The sequence below is a fragment of the Lepisosteus oculatus genome, chromosome 8 (genome assembly GCF_040954835.1).
Source record: "Lepisosteus oculatus isolate fLepOcu1 chromosome 8, fLepOcu1.hap2, whole genome shotgun sequence".
Lineage (NCBI taxonomy): Eukaryota > Metazoa > Chordata > Actinopteri > Semionotiformes > Lepisosteidae > Lepisosteus > Lepisosteus oculatus.
This window is the reverse complement of record NC_090703.1, coordinates 27,045,099-27,063,357: the sequence shown is the minus strand read 5'-3', so window position 1 is coordinate 27,063,357 and position 18,259 is coordinate 27,045,099. Positions and strand designations below refer to the sequence as shown.

Sequence of the window (18,259 nt, the reverse complement as noted above, 5' to 3'; positions counted from 1 at the left end):
GCTCAGAAGAGCCCACACACTCAGATCTTAACCCCAGTGTGCTGAAAGTGTCAAAACATGTTTTTCAGCAGAAATAAACATGTTTCTGCAAGTTTGGTCAACCCCATGTAAGTTATGGGGCAGTAACAGTACACTTTTCAAAACGTGTTTTTCAGCCCGAAATAAACGCGTTTTTTCAGACAACTGAATACCCATGTAGCAGCAAGGCTCAGAAGAGCCCACACACTCAGATCTTAACCCCAGTGTGCTGAAAGTGTCAAAACATGTTTTTCAGCAGAAATAAACATGTTTCTGCAAGTTTGGTCAACCCCATGTAAGTTATGGGGCAGTAACAGTACACTTTTCAAAACGTGTTTTTCAGCCCGAAATAAACGCGTTTTTTCAGACAACTGAATCCCCATGTAGCAGCAAGGCTCAGAAGAGCCCACACACTCAGATCTTAACCCCAGTGAGCAGAAAGGGTCAAAACGTGTTTTTCAGCAGAAATAAACATGTTTCTGCAAGTTTGGTCAAAACCATGTAAGTTATGGGGCAGTAACAGTACACTCTGCAAAACGTGTTTTTCAGCCCGAAATAAACGCGTTTTTTCAGACAACTGAATCCCCATGTAGCAGCAAGGCTCAGAAGAGCCCACACACTCAGATCTTAACCCCAGTGTGCTGAAAGTGTCAAAACATGTTTTTCAGCAGAAATAAACATGTTTCTGCAAGTTTGGTCAACCCCACGTAAGTTATGGGGCAGTAACAGTACACTTTTCAAAACGTGTTTTTCAGCCCGAAATAAACGCGTTTTTTCAGACAACTGAATCCCCATGTAGCAACAAGGCTCAGAAGAGCCCACACACTCAGATCTTAACCCCAGTGTGCTGAAAGTGTCAAAACATGTTTTTCAGCAGAAATAAACATGTTTCTGCAAGTTTGGTCAACCCCATGTAAGTTATGGGGCAGTAACAGTACACTCTGCAAAACGTGTTTTTCAGCCCGAAATAAACGCGTTTTTTCAGACAACTGAATCCCCATGTAGCAGCAAGGCTCAGAAGAGCCCACACACTCAGATCTTAACCCCAGTGTGCTGAAAGTGTCAAAACATGTTTTTCAGCAGAAATAAACATGTTTCTGCAAGTTTGGTCAACCCCATGTAAGTTATGGGGCAGTAACAGTACACTTTTCAAAACGTGTTTTTCAGCCCGAAATAAACGCGTTTTTTCAGACAACTGAATCCCCATGTAGCAACAAGGCTCAGAACAGCCCACACACTCAGATCTTAACCCCAGTGTGCTGAAAGTGTCAAAACATGTTTTTCAGCAGAAATAAACATGTTTCTGCAAGTTTGGTCAACCCCATGTAAGTTATGGGGCAGTAACAGTACACTTTTCAAAACGTGTTTTTCAGCCCGAAATAAACGCGTTTTTTCAGACAACTGAATCCCCATGTAGCAGCAAGGCTCAGAAGAGCCCACACACTCAGATCTTAACCCCAGTGTGCAGAAAGGGTCAAAACGTGTTTTTCAGCAGAAATAAACATGTTTCTGCAAGTTTGGTCAACCCCATGTAAGTTTTGGGGCAGTAACAGTACACTTTTCAAAACGTGTTTTTCAGCCCGAAATAAACGCGTTTTTTCAGACAACTGAATACCCATGTAGCAGCAAGGCTCAGAAGAGCCCACACACTCAGATCTTAACCCCAGTGTGCTGAAAGTGTCAAAACATGTTTTTCAGCAGAAATAAACATGTTTCTGCAAGTTTGGTCAACCCCATGTAAGTTATGGGGCAGTAACAGTACACTTTTCAAAACGTGTTTTTCAGCCCGAAATAAACGCGTTTTTTCAGACAACTGAATCCCCATGTAGCAGCAAGGCTCAGAAGAGCCCACACACTCAGATCTTAACCCCAGTGTGCAGAAAGGGTCAAAACGTGTTTTTCAGCAGAAATAAACATGTTTCTGCAAGTTTGGTCAACCCCATGTAAGTTATGGGGCAGTAACAGTACACTCTGCAAAACGTGTTTTTCAGCCCGAAATAAACGCGTTTTTTCAGACAACTGAATCCCCATGTAGCAGCAAGGCTCAGAAGAGCCCACACACTCAGATCTTAACCCCAGTGTGCTGAAAGTGTCAAAACATGTTTTTCAGCAGAAATAAACATGTTTCTGCAAGTTTGGTCAACCCCATGTAAGTTATGGGGCAGTAACAGTACACTTTTCAAAACGTGTTTTTCAGCCCGAAATAAACGCGAGTAGTATAAAGCGACACCTTTCGTCAAACTTTTGACAGGTACCACGCCCCCTTTTCCATCCAATGGTCGTCCGCGGTGTTTGGTTGTCCCGCCCCCCAGCCATCCAATGGCGTGTTGTTATTTGTGCATGTCCCGCCCCCTCAGGAGCCAATGGTGTGGGTCGGAACCCCCTACCGGCCGGTCGCCCCGACGCCTCGGGGTGCCAAAGCCCCCAGCCGGCGCATCCCTGGTTGTGTGCGAGTGTGTATTGGTTTGGAAGTGGGAGCATGTCTGCCGCGGGGTTGAGTGCGCTCTATTATAACCCTAGGAAATCGGGCAGTTACGGCGGCGCAGGGGGTCTGTTGCGGGCCGCGAGATCCCGGGGTGTGCGCGGCGCCAGCCGCGGGCGGGTGGTCGAGTGGCTGTCCGGCCAGGCTGCTTATACGCTGCACAAGCCGGCGCGCGTGCGTTTTAAGAGAAACAGGACGCTGGTGTCCGAAATGGACTGGCAGTGGCAGGCCGACTTGGTGGACATGAGAGAACACCAAGCGTTCAACGACGGTTTCTGTTACATCTTAATGTGTATAGACATGCTGTCTAAATACGCTTGGGCCGTGCCGCTGAAAACCAAGACTGGTGGGGCCGTGACAGGCGCTTTCCGAAATATACTGCAAGAGGGGCGGACTCCTAAAAAGCTACAAACGGACGAGGGTAAAGAATTTCTTAACAGGACCTTCCAAAATTTTCTCAAACGTGAGAATATTAAACATTTCGTTACGGCCAGCGATGTGAAGGCTAGTGTGGTCGAAAGGTTTAACAGAACTATTAAAACAAAAATGTGGAGGTACCTGACACACAAAAACACCTTTCGATATATCGACGTCCTTTCAGATCTTATTTACGCTTATAACCATAGTTACCACACGACTATTAAACGAACCCCGGCTTCTGTTACGCCCGACAACTCCCTTGAGGTGTGGAGAACAGTCTATGACGCTCACTTTAAGAGAAAACCGTCAAAGTTTTCATTTAATGTGGGTGATCGCGTGCGGGTGTCCAAAATAAAGGGTGTGTTTGAGAAGGGATATGAACAGACCTTCACAGATGAAATTTTCATTGTCAAAGAGCGGTCCGCGGCTCTGAGACCCTATTACAAACTGCAGGACTACGCAGGCGATGATATTAAGGGTTCCTTCTATGCCGAAGAGCTACAGAAGATAAACCCGGATGTTGAGAACGTCTACCGCATCCAAACGATTTTAGCAACCAGGGGTCGTGGCAAAAACAAACAGCTTTTGGTAAAGTGGCGTGGCTGGAGCGATAAATTCAATAGTTGGGTGAAGGCTTCTGAGGTCCGAGACATATAGAGGTGGTGAAAAATGAACCCCAATGGTTTCTATGTGACGCTGGCCAGTAATTCATCCTCAAAGATGTTTCCAAAGAACACTAACGCCTGCTTCACAGAGCATCTGGCAAAGGCGATTGACCTGGACGGGGGCTGGGAAGTGGGCCTGGTCGAGCTACACTATCCGAATACACTAAACACTTTTGATGAAGACGAAGTTTTTCTGTTCATCAGCGAGGAGCTCAAGACTATCTGGACCTGTACCTTACCGAGAGGGTACTACGGCAACATCGAACAGCTCTTGCATGAAATGAAACGGGCTGCTGAAAAATCCAAGTTAACGGCTGTAAGTCTTAAATACAACCCCATTAGCCGTTCGGTAAGAATTGTTAGTGATAAACGGTTTGTTATGCAGCTGCGTAATCGCCTAGCGCGGATGTTGGGTTTCAATTCGGGTGTCGCGGGTGTAAAATCACCGCACCCCGTCGATATGACTGGCGGATTTAACACCATGTATATATACACCGATATCATAGAACACCAGTTAGTAGGCGACGTCTACGCACCGCTTTTGCGTTGTGTGCCCTTCAGAGGCGTGGATGGTGAATTCGTCACAGTATTGTACGACAAACCCCATTACGTGCCGGTGAGCATCGACCATTTTAACAACATCACTATTGAAATAAAGACGGATCAAAACGAACACGTGTCATTTGCATTTGGAAAGGTCATCGTCAAGCTGCATTTCAGACCTGTGAAAGCGTCAAACATCTAAAAGGATGACGGTCATCAAGAGCTACGGGGATCCTTCTCTGTATACCCACTACTACAAACAACAGGCTGGTTATGGATTACCAGGATTTTCAGGGCTACCGGTTCAGTACGGCGCTGGTATCGGTGGTATTTTCAGAGCGCTATTTAGAAAAGCCGTGCCTTTTCTGAAACGCGGGTTTGAAATAGCTAAGCCGCACATGGCATCGGCTGCTAAAAACATCGCCAAAGACGTGGTCGGCAACGTTACAAGCGCGGTCATGTCTAAGGTGGGTGCACATCAGCAGGAAGGTTCGGGTCTAGCATACATCCGCAGGGGTGTCGGTAGAAAAAGACAGACGTCATCAGCCCACCGTCGGGGGCCGCCGAAACCTGATAAAAGAACGGCTAAGCGCAGACAGGCAACTCATAGAAGCTTCAGGTCGACCAAGAAGAGCGTGACACACCGCAATCAACGCGACACGAAACGAGACATATTTTAAACATGGCATTTGTTCACGGCGGGTCTGCAGAATGCGCCAAGTCGGAGCTGGACATATTTCAATTAGCGCCTACCCAAACAAGCGTCGAGAAAAGTTTTTACATAGAAGTTCCACCCCTCACGGCCCTCACGGAAAACGCACCTCTGGAGTTCTACGTCGCAGGCAACGGTGAAGATTATTTAGATTTAAACAACACGCTGCTCTATCTGACCTGTAAAATAACGGAAGCAGACGGTCGGGACATTGATGCGGCAGCCCGTGTGAGCCTGGTGAACTACCCCATCGCTGCCATCTTCAGCCAGGTTGACATCACCGTAGGAGACCGATTGATCAGCCAGAGCAACAACTGCTATCCTTACAGAGCCTTTATAGAGTCGGTCCTGAACTACAGTGAAGAGACGCTGAAGACGCAGTATTCAACAGGTCTCTTTTACAAAGACACAGCCGGTGAACACGAGTCCACAATTTTGGATGGTCCCAATCAGGGGTTCCGAAAAAGAGCATCATACACGACGCAAAGCCGAAAACTGGAGCTCCTGGGACACATTCACGCCGACCTGTTTTTTCAGGACAAACTACTACTGAATGGCGTAGACCTGAAAATAAAACTCACGCGAAACAGAGATGCTTTCTGCTTAATGAACAACGCCGGAGAACACAAACTGAGCGTACTCTCTGCATCTTTGTTTGTGAAAAGAGTCAGAGTGTCACCCGGGGTCAGACTGGGACACGCCGAAGCACTCCTGACGGCCAACGCTAAATACCCCATAGACCGCGTACAGATGAAAGTCTTCAGCCTGCCTGCCGGGAGCCGTGTGTGTAACCAAGAAAACCTATTTCTCGGGCAGCTACCCAAAGTGGTCATTTTGGGGTTTGTGGACAACGCGGCATTCAGCGGCAGTTTTACCCAAAACCCCTTCAATTTTAAACACTACAACGTTAACTTTCTGGCTCTCTACGCGGACGGGGAACAAATCCCCACTAAACCGCTTCAACCAGACTTCCAGAATGGACATTGCGTCCGTGAATATTTTAATCTGGTGGAAACAGCCGGGAAGCGTCTGAAAGACAAACCTGTTCTGGTGGACCGCGAGGAGTACGCGCGCGGTTACACATTGTTCGCTTTCAACCTCAGCCCCGACGACGAGTGCACAGGACATTATTCACTTATCAAATCGGGTAATCTGAGAGCTGAAATACGCTTCGCGACCCCGCTACCCACAACCGTTAACATGGTTGTGTACGCGCTGTTCGACAACGTGATAGAGCTGGATATGAGACGTCAAGTCATTTACGACTTCAGCTAAAAAGCGCTGGGAGACCACACAACCTGCACATAAAGATGAACACCAAACAGCTGGAAGACATTCTAACCCGAGACCGCTATACCCGAGACAGTTTTCTAGGCGTGTTCCCCAGTGATGCCCTACCGAGCGAGAGACTGGCGCGGCGCCCTCTGAGTTTAATAGTTAATACTCACCCACACGACCGCCCCGGTGAACACTGGCTGGCTATTTACTTACCCGACGACGAGGGCGCAGAATTTTTCGACTCCTACGGATTTTCACCCGAAGCCTTTTTCTTTCCCAAGAACATTAATGATTTCTTAAACAGAAATGCTAACTCCATATTTTACAATAACAGACAATTGCAAGATTCTTTTGCAGTGACCTGCGGTCTACACTGCGTCTTTTTTCTATACCATAGATGTAAAGGTTTATCTTTTAGAAACATTTTAGAACTTTATTCTACGGATGCAATCCAGAATGACCGCATGGTGGAAATGTTTCTGAAAAACCGACGTCGTGTGAGACGGAGACCCCGGTACCCTTTCAACCCCTTTGAAAATACGAATGTTCAATTATGCGGGTGTTTACGACAATTTAAAACATGTCATAAATGTTAATCGGTCGTCTAAAATAAAAATGAAATCGAACCATTTCGACGTCTGTGTGGTTATTATTTAAAAAGAACACAAAACATGGATGAAAATCAACACAATATTTTTATTATACATTCGCTGTTACAGCGCTCAAGCTTTTTTTAATACATGTTACAGACAAACCATTTTTAAACATATTGCGCACGCTTTTTAATATACATTTCAAGTCATTTAACACAAACACACAGACCCAGAGAAAAAAATGTTACAAAGACAGCCATGTGGGTCTAGGTATTAATGATCGTCTCCTTTCAGCGGTTATCTTAGAGACCGGGTCGACCGTCGACAACTCTACCGGTTGTTTTAAAGTTTTGGCCGCCGCGGCACACCCCGGCGGGGCAGCCTTGAGTTTTTCAAGTAGCTCTCGGTTACCAGCGTTGGCTAGCAAGGTGCCCGGCACGTTGATTTCAGCCATAGCCTCCATGAACACATCCCAACCTTTAGGCTTCTTACCGCCAGCAACTGCTTGCTGCTGCGTGAGAGCCCGGACAAGATCAATCATGTGAGAGCCCTCAACGGGTGCCCCCTTGTACACAAATTCCCCCTTTTCATTCCAGGCTATTAGTGGTTCATTGCGGGCCATGGTCTTTAACAATATCTCGGCATTTCTCCGGAACCTCTGAGACACGCTGTCCAAAATATACCCAAAATCAGCCTCGCTCGATGACGGCGGTTGCGCGAACGTACGTGATAGTTCGGTGGGTGCATTTTCCGGTAGTACAACGGTTAAAGTCCCCTTTTCGGAAGTCTCCTGGCGTACTAATGCCAAATACCGTTGCAACACCTGGCTGTACAATTTCACTTTTTCATATTCGGGCAGATGCGAGTTCTGCAGAATGTCACGCATTTCATCATCCAGTCGACGGGCGGTTATTTTTCTTACATCGCTTTCGACCCCAGACCGCTCTCGGAGTCGCTCGAGCTGTTTCTGAGGTACCAGGTACATTTTTTCAGCGTGCTCCATTATCGACGTTGTAGAAGTCCCGTAATCAGTGGTACGGCAATACTCAACAGCGCCCCGATAAAACCACCGGACTGGTTCACCAAGAGTCTCTTTCTTTTAAGAGAAAGACCCTTTCGACTCAAAGTCTTTATAAGCTTACGCTTTCTCTTCAGGGTCCCAAACTGCTTAGCAGATAACGGTATGTTCCCTTTCAAGGTATTCAAGGCGATTTCAGCTATGGCCTGTACAAGATCATTTGTAGCCCCGCAGAGAATAGCTTTCCGCTGTTTGGGGGTGGCTTTTACCAGAAAATTTAAGAGAGTCAGGTTTCTCCGAACGCGTGAAGACATGACGACGCCCCGAACGTGTTTTTCGACTGAGTCGGTGGTTGTGAGATCACCGACTTTTAGATTTTTTAAACACATAAGCCGTGGGTACATCTGGGGGGAAAAGACCTGTTCGCAAGCGATAGTCATCTGGGGTGTCGGCATTTAAATCCACCAACAAGTAACCGAAAGGTTTTTTAGTAGCGTCATCGAACGCTTCCAAAAAAAATTTGGCTTTACCGGGGTACATCTGCCGGGACAGGGTTGTAATCTGTAGTTTATCTCTAGGGTTTTTAAACAGCACCATGTACTTTGTATTTAACGCAATGGTTCTACTTTTCCGACCTTGACAAAACACATTTTGGACGATATACATGATGCTGAGGTTTCGGTGGTGTACGTATTTGGTAAAAGCTTTTTCTATCTCATTATTTTCACACGCAGACTCCATCAAATCATCCACTATAATCAAATTTACGCTACCCGGCGGCAGTAGCTGGTCGTCGGAAAACGACGTCGGTAGTCCTTCTATAAACTGAATGTATGGAAATTTCACAAGCAACTCGTCGTATAGAGGTTGCCAGCAGCTGTAACACCAGACTATGTTTTCGGGTTTACGAGTCATAACGGTATCACCGCTCTCCAAGAGCTGTTTTATAAAATAACTTTTACCGCAATTCGAGGGTCCGGACAAAATGCACGAAAAAGGGTGTTTTAACCTGACATCCATCGTGTTAATATCCGTAGGGCAACGATGTCAAATTTTCTTGCAGCACCCGCTTGTCGTACACCACCTTCTGGGTTTTCTTTAAGGTCCGGGTCTCAATGCGCCAATCCTTTTTAACACGCACGATCATCGGCTGTTGAATAGAAATGTGTTTAAATTCCCGGCACTCTGCATAAGGGTTAACGCCATAGTCAAAAACCAAGTCCCGCAGACTCTCAAAGTTAACTTTTTCACAATTGTTCACATTGAGCGTAATGCCTTTTACCTTTAAACAGGCTTTCCCTCCAGACAGTTTGTACCCGTACGACTTGGGTCCTGTTGACACAAACTCGGTGATGTGTTGACCAGCATCGATTTCGCTGGTCAACTCACCCAAGTAGTCGCCCAGTTCCGGATTCCACTCACCCTCCCGGCTCACAAAGATAACGGAATCTGTGTCATGGTAGAGACAACGGCCTTGCAAAGCATTTAGCAGATTGTATAACTCCAAGCGGGCATAGGCGGTTGTAAAGCTAGCGATGAAAATGTTAGTGTTTGAATGCCCCGTATAGTGGTGTTTAGTGTGTTTCCACGTAACACAGGCTGTGTTTTCATCGATAAACTCGCAGGCTGACACCTCATGATATGGCGTAAATAAGTACCGGAACAATTCATCGGGGTTTCTCACAATGGTGGTCTGTGGTAAATTGTCTCTTTGCCCATACTTCCCCCACAAACTGTTCAAGGCAATTTTTGAAAGCTGTCTTTTGGCCGGATTCTTTTTAATGTTGCCGGGGTCCAGCCGGACGCCCTCTTTTTCATAATATTCGCCGATATATCTTTGTTGTTTCGCGACATCTGTACACCACTCTGGAAACCCCGAAGCTTCCTGCTTCCCTTTCAGATGCAGTTTGATGTAGTCGGTAAAAAGATCGTGTGAGGCCTTTTCGAAATGCCAAATTTCGTAAATTTTACACACTCTATACCCCAGGTCTACGGCCTTCTGTAATTCGGGGGTGCACCAGACACCAGTCAAGGCGCGATCTTCATCACTGTGCTCACAGGGGGTGGTCTGTTTTGTTTCAGCACACGTACGACACAGCGTGAAAAACAGTTTTTTGTCAATTTTGGTTGGTAGAACTGGAAAGTACAAACGTCTGGGTGGGTAAACTTTCACCTTCGCTAAACCGAAATACAGTTTTAAATCTCCAAAGTTGTTATATATTATTCGGGGGTGCCCCAGTGGGTATTTTTTAGTTTTGTTCACAAACGGATACAGACTGGTGAAATCATAGTAATGAATTTTTTCACCGGGCTGCGCTGTGTAATGCAAACAAATCGCATTTGTTCTCCCCCCAAAAAGCGACTCGCGAGGTTGCAGAGGCTCTGGTAATTGTGCGGCTGTTAGAAATTTACCCAAGTCTCCATTTTCAACAAGCATGTCTCTGAACTCGTGCTCCCACAAAACACGCACGTTAAAACCTCTCATTTTGAGAAAATTAATTTTCACCATCGTCTTTCTGTACAACCAACCAAAAGTAGTGTTTGTCAGCTGATTAAAATCGCTTTCACAATAACAAACGCTACAACCGTGAAAAAAGCAACCGTTGAACTCAAAGGCTGTCGGCACGCCGTCAATTACAGCATACCCATCCAGAAAATATGGGCCAACCTTGAACTCACCGGCCGTGGTTAACGCGTGTTGGATTTTAACGCGCTCTGTGTGTTCAATGTACATAAGCCATTGAATGCTGGGTGTAGAAAATCGTTTTTGCTGGCGGTGGTAATTGTCATGGGGTAGCAACGCAATCGTCTCTTCCTGTAAAAACATAAGTCTGAACATGGCCATGCAGACACTAGCGATGGTCACAAACTGAAAGGGGTCGATGCACACAACGCAGGCGGCCCCTGACTCAGTCACGCGTGTCTGTCTGGTCATATTCATGACCTCGTCCCGAAACCTGACACAGCCTTCTCTTAGAATTGCCACATCCAACTGGCAGTAACGTTTCAACTCTCTCTGTAAGTTAAACACACTTCCCCGGCATTCTTCATACCAAACCAAAAACTCGGCTTTCTCGCCCGGCAGCATGTAGTTAACGCCGTAAAGTTCAGGCGGAGGCATCGGTCCGACATAATTTTGGTTTTCTGCAGTGTTCATCAAGTGTGGAAAATGACCCTTACACCCGGGGAACCCCATGGCGGCCGGCAGTTTGCTTAATTTCATAGGCAGAAAGTTTAAAGAATCGATAAATCGGATGTTCAGAGCTTTTACGGTCATACACATTATCTTACCACCCTGATTTATTAGTTCAACGTCCATCTTTTCAGCTAACAACTGCCTGATCACTAGGTAATTGTCATATCCCTTGCCATTGTGCGATATGAACGTATGGTTTTTGAAACGTCTATCGATAAATTTACACACAAAATCCTTTAGACAAGTTTCACCATAAAATTCCCAGCTGCGTTTATTGTCAATATGAAGGGCGTGGACGTAATTTGGTATGTGGGTCCCCGTTTCCTGCATGCATTCAAAGTCGAAAAAAATGTACTTGTTTGAAATTTTGGGGTTGTCCAAAGGCGGTATGTAGCACAAATGTGTGTCCGGGGTGTCGATCACGTTGTTACAACGCGAGCACAGTTTCTCTTTACATTTGTGACTTGCGAGGTTATAAACCCCACATTTCTCACAAAAGACCCTGCGCTCACACTTACTCACACCCGTCGCCGCATTCCGCAAGTGTCTCGCCAAACACTGTGAGCTACGACAAAAGACCTTACAGGCCGGGCAATTCTGAATTTCAGCATCAATTTCGCAACACTGGGGATCTAAACAGGTTTTACAAGCTTTAACACAGGCGTGTGCGTTCTTGTGGCTATACGCGGCGTGGCAGTTAGTGCAAAAATACGCCGCCCCCACAAAAGCTTTAATATTTAAAACCCCATAAAAATGCTCTTCATGCAGTAGAACAAAAAGTATTTTAGAATTTGGTGGTGTGGGTCCCGTTGTAAAATATTTCCAATCACCCTGGTCGTGGTACAAAATTTTAATAACCACCTTTAAATGTTTTTCAAAAGCGGTAATGTCTGACAAACTAATTTTCCGATTCTCTGGAAAACCCAACTCTTTGTGCATTCGTTTAGCACCCTGTAACATTTCCCCATCGGTACAACCCTCATTCAACAAACCGTACACACTCCCGGCGAAACACAGATTACCGCCCGTGTAATGTAAGTCGATAAGGTGTGCTTTTTTCTGCGCAATTACCCGGCTGTACAGAACGGATTTAAATCTTCGGCGGGCACCCCCCTGCATATTCCTAACTATCGTCACCACTAAGCGGAGGGTGTCATCGGTGAGAACCTCTGTGTGGCTCTGTAAGAGGTCCGAGATGTGGCTTAAAAAATCGGCCGCATTTAATTCTCCGGGGTGTCTCCTGCGTGAGAACAAGGGTTTGTTAAAACCACCCGCTGTCAAACGCAGCTGTACAAAATCATTCGCCCCGATGTTTGGAGAAAGTTCGTCCAATATTCTCTGGACTGCACCATGCACAGCGTCTATAGCCTGTACATACGAGGTTATTCTGTCGAGATTAACAAAACGAAATTCTTCATGGTGTTCTGTTGCTCTAAAATTATTATAAGCCCTGTTATAACGGCGTATACACTCCAGGAAAACCATGGGGTCTCTATTCACCACGGCACCGCCACCAACCTGATTCCGATCGTTCAGTACAACCGGTTCTGGGTTACCACCATCCTGTTCAGCCACAACAACCTCGGGCCTTAAGTTATTTTCTACCACGGCATTTTCATTGCGTGGCTCGGGCGACCCTTGGGAAATCTGATGCCTCGCTCTGAATCTTTGACGACGCAACAAACATGCTTTTGCCAGTTTAATTCTTTTATTTATGTACAAAAGCTTGCGGTTGGCAAGCGGTTGGTCTTTTAAGCACTTTTTAGACCGCATGTTTAGTCATTTATCACCGGGGATTTCCACCGATGAAGCATGAAATAGCATCAACAGGTTCTGAAATCCGGAGGTTAGATCGGCATCCTCTTTAGAAATTATATCTAAGATGTTAGCGCTGAAAACCTGGATCGGTTTTGGAAACAAGGCCTGTACACCGGGTAAAACCGCTCTTAGACGCTCTAAAACTCGTTTTTTGGTCACCTCACTACTGCGCACCGTTGTTAGTATCTGTGTAATACCGCGCACGGAGTCTAGCACATCACCCAACACCAAGTCTTTAGGCGCGTTATTATTTCGCTCCGCAGGCTTGACACGTCTGGCTTTGGTCGACGTCTTAACAGTCGTCTCGGATGCAGTCACCACCTTGGGTTCCGACGTTTCCACCGCATTTGTTTCACCGCGCGTCGATACAGATGCTGTGTGAAAAAATAAGACTTTTTATTACCACACCAATGCGCCACATCTCAAAATCTGAAAACAACACTGTGATAAAAATAAAAGACTTTTCAACACAACAATCAATGAAATCTAAACTGTCAAAGTCAGAAAACTACGATAACTATGATAAAAACGCCACGCATATGCTGCCCCCTTACACAAAGGGCTGTGGGTGAATGGAGCAAGTTACCCAGGCCATGTTGTTACACCGGTTTCCTTGACGTCGGTGGTGGCGCTACTGGGTCAAGCGGCGTGCTAGCGGCATGTAGACCCACGCACACACCAGTCGCTTTTAACTTTAAAAGCTAGGCAGTTTTAAAATAAGGTTTTTTAACACCCCCAAACAGAAAACTCCGCGAAGTAGGATCTTTCAGCGAATTAACAGCCTAACAAAAGAAGTAACGTTTACCGTAAGTGGATCATAACACATCTTGACCACGCTTAATTATATTAACTATATTAACCTTTGCCGGTTGGTTTCAGTCGTTTTGAGCTCGATGCCCCAGTTAACTTGTTGGCGCGCCGCAGTTTATTTTTTGAAGGTCCGGGGTCTGCACGGCGTGGGAAAATAACATTAGTGAAAAATATAGAAAAACGGTATGTATTTTATTATAGACACGTTTAAATGACCAGGCTATAAGAATGTTTTATATAATACCAACCTCTTCTCTCAGGCGCTCTGATAATATCCCCCGCACCGTCTGGTATGATGTGAACATCGGCCTGTGTCACCACAAGGTTTTGGGGTGGTAATGCAAACCCCAAACGGGGTTTTTTAAATGTGTGGCGACTTGTCCCTTCGCCCGCATCTGTGGAATAGACACATGCGCGTTTTGGTGCGACGTATATACCCCATGTGTCTTTAAGACTCACATGGCCGTAAAGCGTTATTCAAAACATTGTCGTAATTACTCACCGGTGTTGTGCTGCATCGTAACTGGTCTTTTTACACCCGTGGTTTTCGGTGCTATTGGAAATGAATGGATACACACAGTCACGACCACATTACGGCACCAATCGCGGGTAATTCCATTATATTCATTCAATATTGCCTAGTATACAAATATTATACAACGTTTTGTAACTATAGCTAACACGAGACATGCACCGCGACGTTGTAATTGTCTCACAATAAGCCAGATATACATACCGCTGAAATTCGCTGAATCCGCGGCTTCGTCTATCAAGTCGAACAGTTCTATTTCTGTAAACAGACTATCTTCAGACTGTTGCAATTGATCGGCGTGGTCCATTCTGACGAGTTAGGCGATAACGTGAGACTGTAGGAATTGGAATGCAGCTAAAACTTCGTCTGTTAAACCGCTGGTACTTATACTCAAGCCGCTAAACATTCTCTTCTAAGAAACACACATGGTCCCCCCATAAAACCATTAATCTTAGCTATCGTTGGGGGGGTGCACGTACTGGTCTGTAGAAATTATTTTAAGAAACATTTTAGAAAACGTTTTAGACCGTTATAATGTTAAAATCTATATTATTTTAAGACATACAACGGTGTCTAAAATTTCATAGCTGTTAAAACGTGGCGAAAATGTACCGCGTTGTCTTTGTTTGATTCACCAACAGACCGCTAAGAATATTATCAAGCAAAATGTTTTTTATTATGTATCTGTTCTTTATAGGGCCGTGTTCACAAACCAAGCTTGACGTTTTGAGGTTTTATTTTTCAGCGCTGCGCTGTTAAGAACATTTTTGCGTGAAATACATGTGGTGTTTGTAAATTAGAAAACTTTACATGAATTTAAAATGTTTGTAAACTTTCACTGGTGTCAATTTTAGCCCCCCCTGCATTCCAGAGCCTGTAGCTAACCCCTCCCCACCCCCGTCACCAACATCATCACAATGCATCTCTACCGGGAAACAATTTTAAAACTTTAAGAACAATCCGTTACAGTCTGTAGAACAACACCCCACCATTTGTTGTCTGTTAACACCTTAAAGACTTTTATGCAGGCGCTGTGTGGAAATTTATCCCAAACTTTCGAAAAAAGCTGTCGTGAATGTGTTATTAAAAATAAACTGTGTCTTATTACGTTATTTTAAAAACTTTAAGGCCAACCACGCGTTTAAAATTTCTTGTCGGGTGAAACACATCATTTGTGTTTGCGTTGTGTGTTAATACTTTTAATGTTTAAAACTTATAAACTGATAAGCGAATATAGCGCGTTATAATGTTAAAATCTATATTATTTTAAGACATACAACGGTGTCTACATTTCTTAGCTGTTAAAACGTGGCGAAAACGTGCCGCGTTGTCTTTGTTTGATTCACCAGCAGACCGCTGAGAATATTATCAAGCAAAATGTTTTTTATTATGTATCTGTTCTTTATAGGGCCGTGTTCACAAACCAAGCTTGACGTTTTGAGGTTTTATTTTTCAGCGCTGCGCTGTTAAGAACATTTTTGCGTGAAATACCTGTGGTGTTTGTAAATTAGAAAACTTTACATGAGTTTAAAATGTTTGTAAACTTTCACTGGTGTCAATTTTAGCACCCCCCTCGGCATTCCGGAGCCTGTAACCCCCACTCGGCATTCCAGAGCCTGTAGCTAACCCCTCCCCACCCCACGTCTCCAATATCATCACAAATCATCTCTACCGGGAAACAATTTTAAAACTTTAAGAACAATCCGTTACAGTCTGTAGAACAACACCCCACCATTTGTTGTCTGTTAACACCTTAAAGACTTTTATGCTGGCGCTTTTATGCTGTGGAAATTTACCCCAAACTTTCGAAAAAGCTGTCGCGAATGTGTTATTAAAAATAAACTGTGTCTTATCACGTTATTTTAAAAACTTTAAGACCAACCCCGCGTGTTTAAAATTTCTTTTCGGGTGAAACACATCATTTGTGTTTGCGTTGTGTGCTTATACTTTAAAACTTATAAACTGATATGCGAATACTTCTCGCTCTCGATAAATCGGGGGGGGGGGGTCATCACAACCAATTGTAAAATGTCTTGTGTTATGTAGGCGTGTTACACCATTGGCGCATATTCTTAAACGCTCCGACCTGACAGGGCCGCAGTGCGTGCTTGGCGCTGTCAGACACCACAGAGCTGCTGAGATGGCTTCTTTGTGTGGAGAAACAACGGGGTCCGCTACTCTACAAAGCGATGAGGTAGGCGGCTAAAATATTTTTTCGACTCGTGGAATTGTTGTATCGGTGCTTAGCGTATGTCATTTTAATACTTGGTCTTCTTTTTAGCAAAACCCTAACCCACCCTCTGAACCCGGTGACAGCGGTGGGGGTGTGAGTTCAGCTGGGGTACCAGATGCTGAAGAACAGCCGGGTGCTAGCGATGATACCACGCTACAAATGGTAAATATTAACGAAAAACCTTAGCTCAAAAGTGTAAATGCTCGGTATTTTAGGTGCAATGCATGTCTATTTTGTTAAGCCTTCCTTTTCTTTTTCCTTTAATAGAATAAAGAGGATGTGGACGGGTCAATCTTCAGCCTGCCGACACATGTGAATGTCTCGTGTCTATGCTTGGGTGTTCGCCCAAATGTTAATAAAGATGATGCCCCTGACCCTAATGAGCCCGATGTTATGCCCCAGATTGTGAAAGCAGTAGTTTATTGCATCTTCAAGCACTGTTTAAAGGGGGTCCTGGTTGATGACTGCCCGGCCTGTTTGATTGACCATCCTGGGCAGCGAGGCCACACATGTCTGTCTGTCGGCTACACAGATGGGTTTGAAGATGTGACGTTTGCCGCTTTAGAAATTTATAAGTCTCTCAGTTTAGCCCGAATTTTATCGGTTGTTCTGTACACCGCCCGGTGTCTGGGTTCGTACACCATTACAAATGACACTGAGCGGGGCATAAAACAGTTGCTAAAAAATATAATTGAGGACCACTCCCCATACGAGCATGTACACGCCACCCTTGAACAGCTGGATGAAAAATTAGTAGACGTGACTTTTGATGTGTTGCAAAAGAAACACTATTCTTATTTTTACAGACGCAAAAAAAAAGATCTATGTAAAATGTGAATACAGATTTCACTCTGTTTTACAGACCCGGGTGTGCCATCGACCGAAGAATGAAGAATTTCGAATGTATACGTCTGAATTCTTACTAAGAGTGCTTTACACACTTCTCTCTACAAAGCTTGATATGCAAAACAAAGAGTCGAATGCTAATGTCCTTAAATTTGTTAAAGAGATAGATGCGTATGTCGAGAACTTGAGTGAAATTATTACAGATCTGATGTTTTCAGATCAGAAAAGGAAGCCTGGGGGGTTCTACAGTGTGTATTCCAAAATACAGCGTGTTTTGCACAGAACCTGTGGTAACACCATCCCGCTGGTTACGCAGGCAAATTTTTTTGCCCTGCTCGATCGGATCGCCCAGTGTGGTTCGCACGGCTTTAGACACGGTGAGCGGAAGGGGGTTATGAATGCTTTTTCAGATGCCGCAAAGTTTCTCAGCAGCGTAGGGGTGGTGGTTACGTGTACCGAACTAATTTTCCGCACCAACATTTAATTGTTGAATGCAAACAGGAGCCGGTAACGCATGTGTGCTGCGTTGTTTCACTGTTTGAAAACCCCTGTTGAAATAAAGCAGTTCACATTTCACATACTTGCAAACTGGAGTCTGTAACTTGTGTAAAAAGTGCTGCTGCGCTGTTTCGGTGTTTGAAAACCCCTGTTGAAATAAAGCGGTTCACATTTCACATACTTGCAAACTGGAGTCTGTAACATGTGTAAAAAGTGCTGCTGCGCTGTTTCGGTGTTTGAAAACCCACTGTTGAAATAAAGCGGTTCACATTTCACCTGGTGTTTGCCCGGCGATTTCTTTCCGTGAGACTTTACGCAGTCAGTGTGTGTGTGTGCTTGCACCCCGGCTGTTTTGGAGACACGGCTTCTGCAGCATATAAGCAACCACGGCCCAAGCGTATTTAGACAGCATGTCTATACACATTAAGATGTAACAGAAACCGTCGTTGAACGCTTGGTGTTCTCTCATGTCCACCAAGTCGGCCTGCCACTGCCAGTCCATTTCGGACACCAGCGTCCTGTTTCTCTTAAAACGCACGCGCGCCGGCTTGTGCAGCGTATAAGCAGCCTGGCCGGACAGCCACTCGACCACCCGCC

At 45.1% G+C, this 18,259-nt stretch overlaps 1 long non-coding RNA gene across 3 annotated transcripts; it reads left to right on the top strand.

Annotated features, from left to right (window-relative positions):
• The first annotated feature begins 14,046 nt into the window (after positions 1-14,046).
• Positions 14,047-17,937, top strand: LOC138241040 (uncharacterized). Of its 3 annotated transcripts, none has more exons than XR_011190252.1 (4): positions 14,047-14,162; positions 16,179-16,279; positions 16,367-16,480; positions 16,586-17,937. It is a non-coding gene; the product is annotated as an uncharacterized lncRNA (long non-coding RNA). The 3 variants fall into 3 exon arrangements; XR_011190251.1 differs by having other exon boundaries at positions 16,132-16,279; positions 17,181-17,937; XR_011190250.1 differs by having other exon boundaries at positions 14,052-14,162; positions 17,181-17,937.
• Positions 17,938-18,259: the final 322 nt, after the last annotated feature.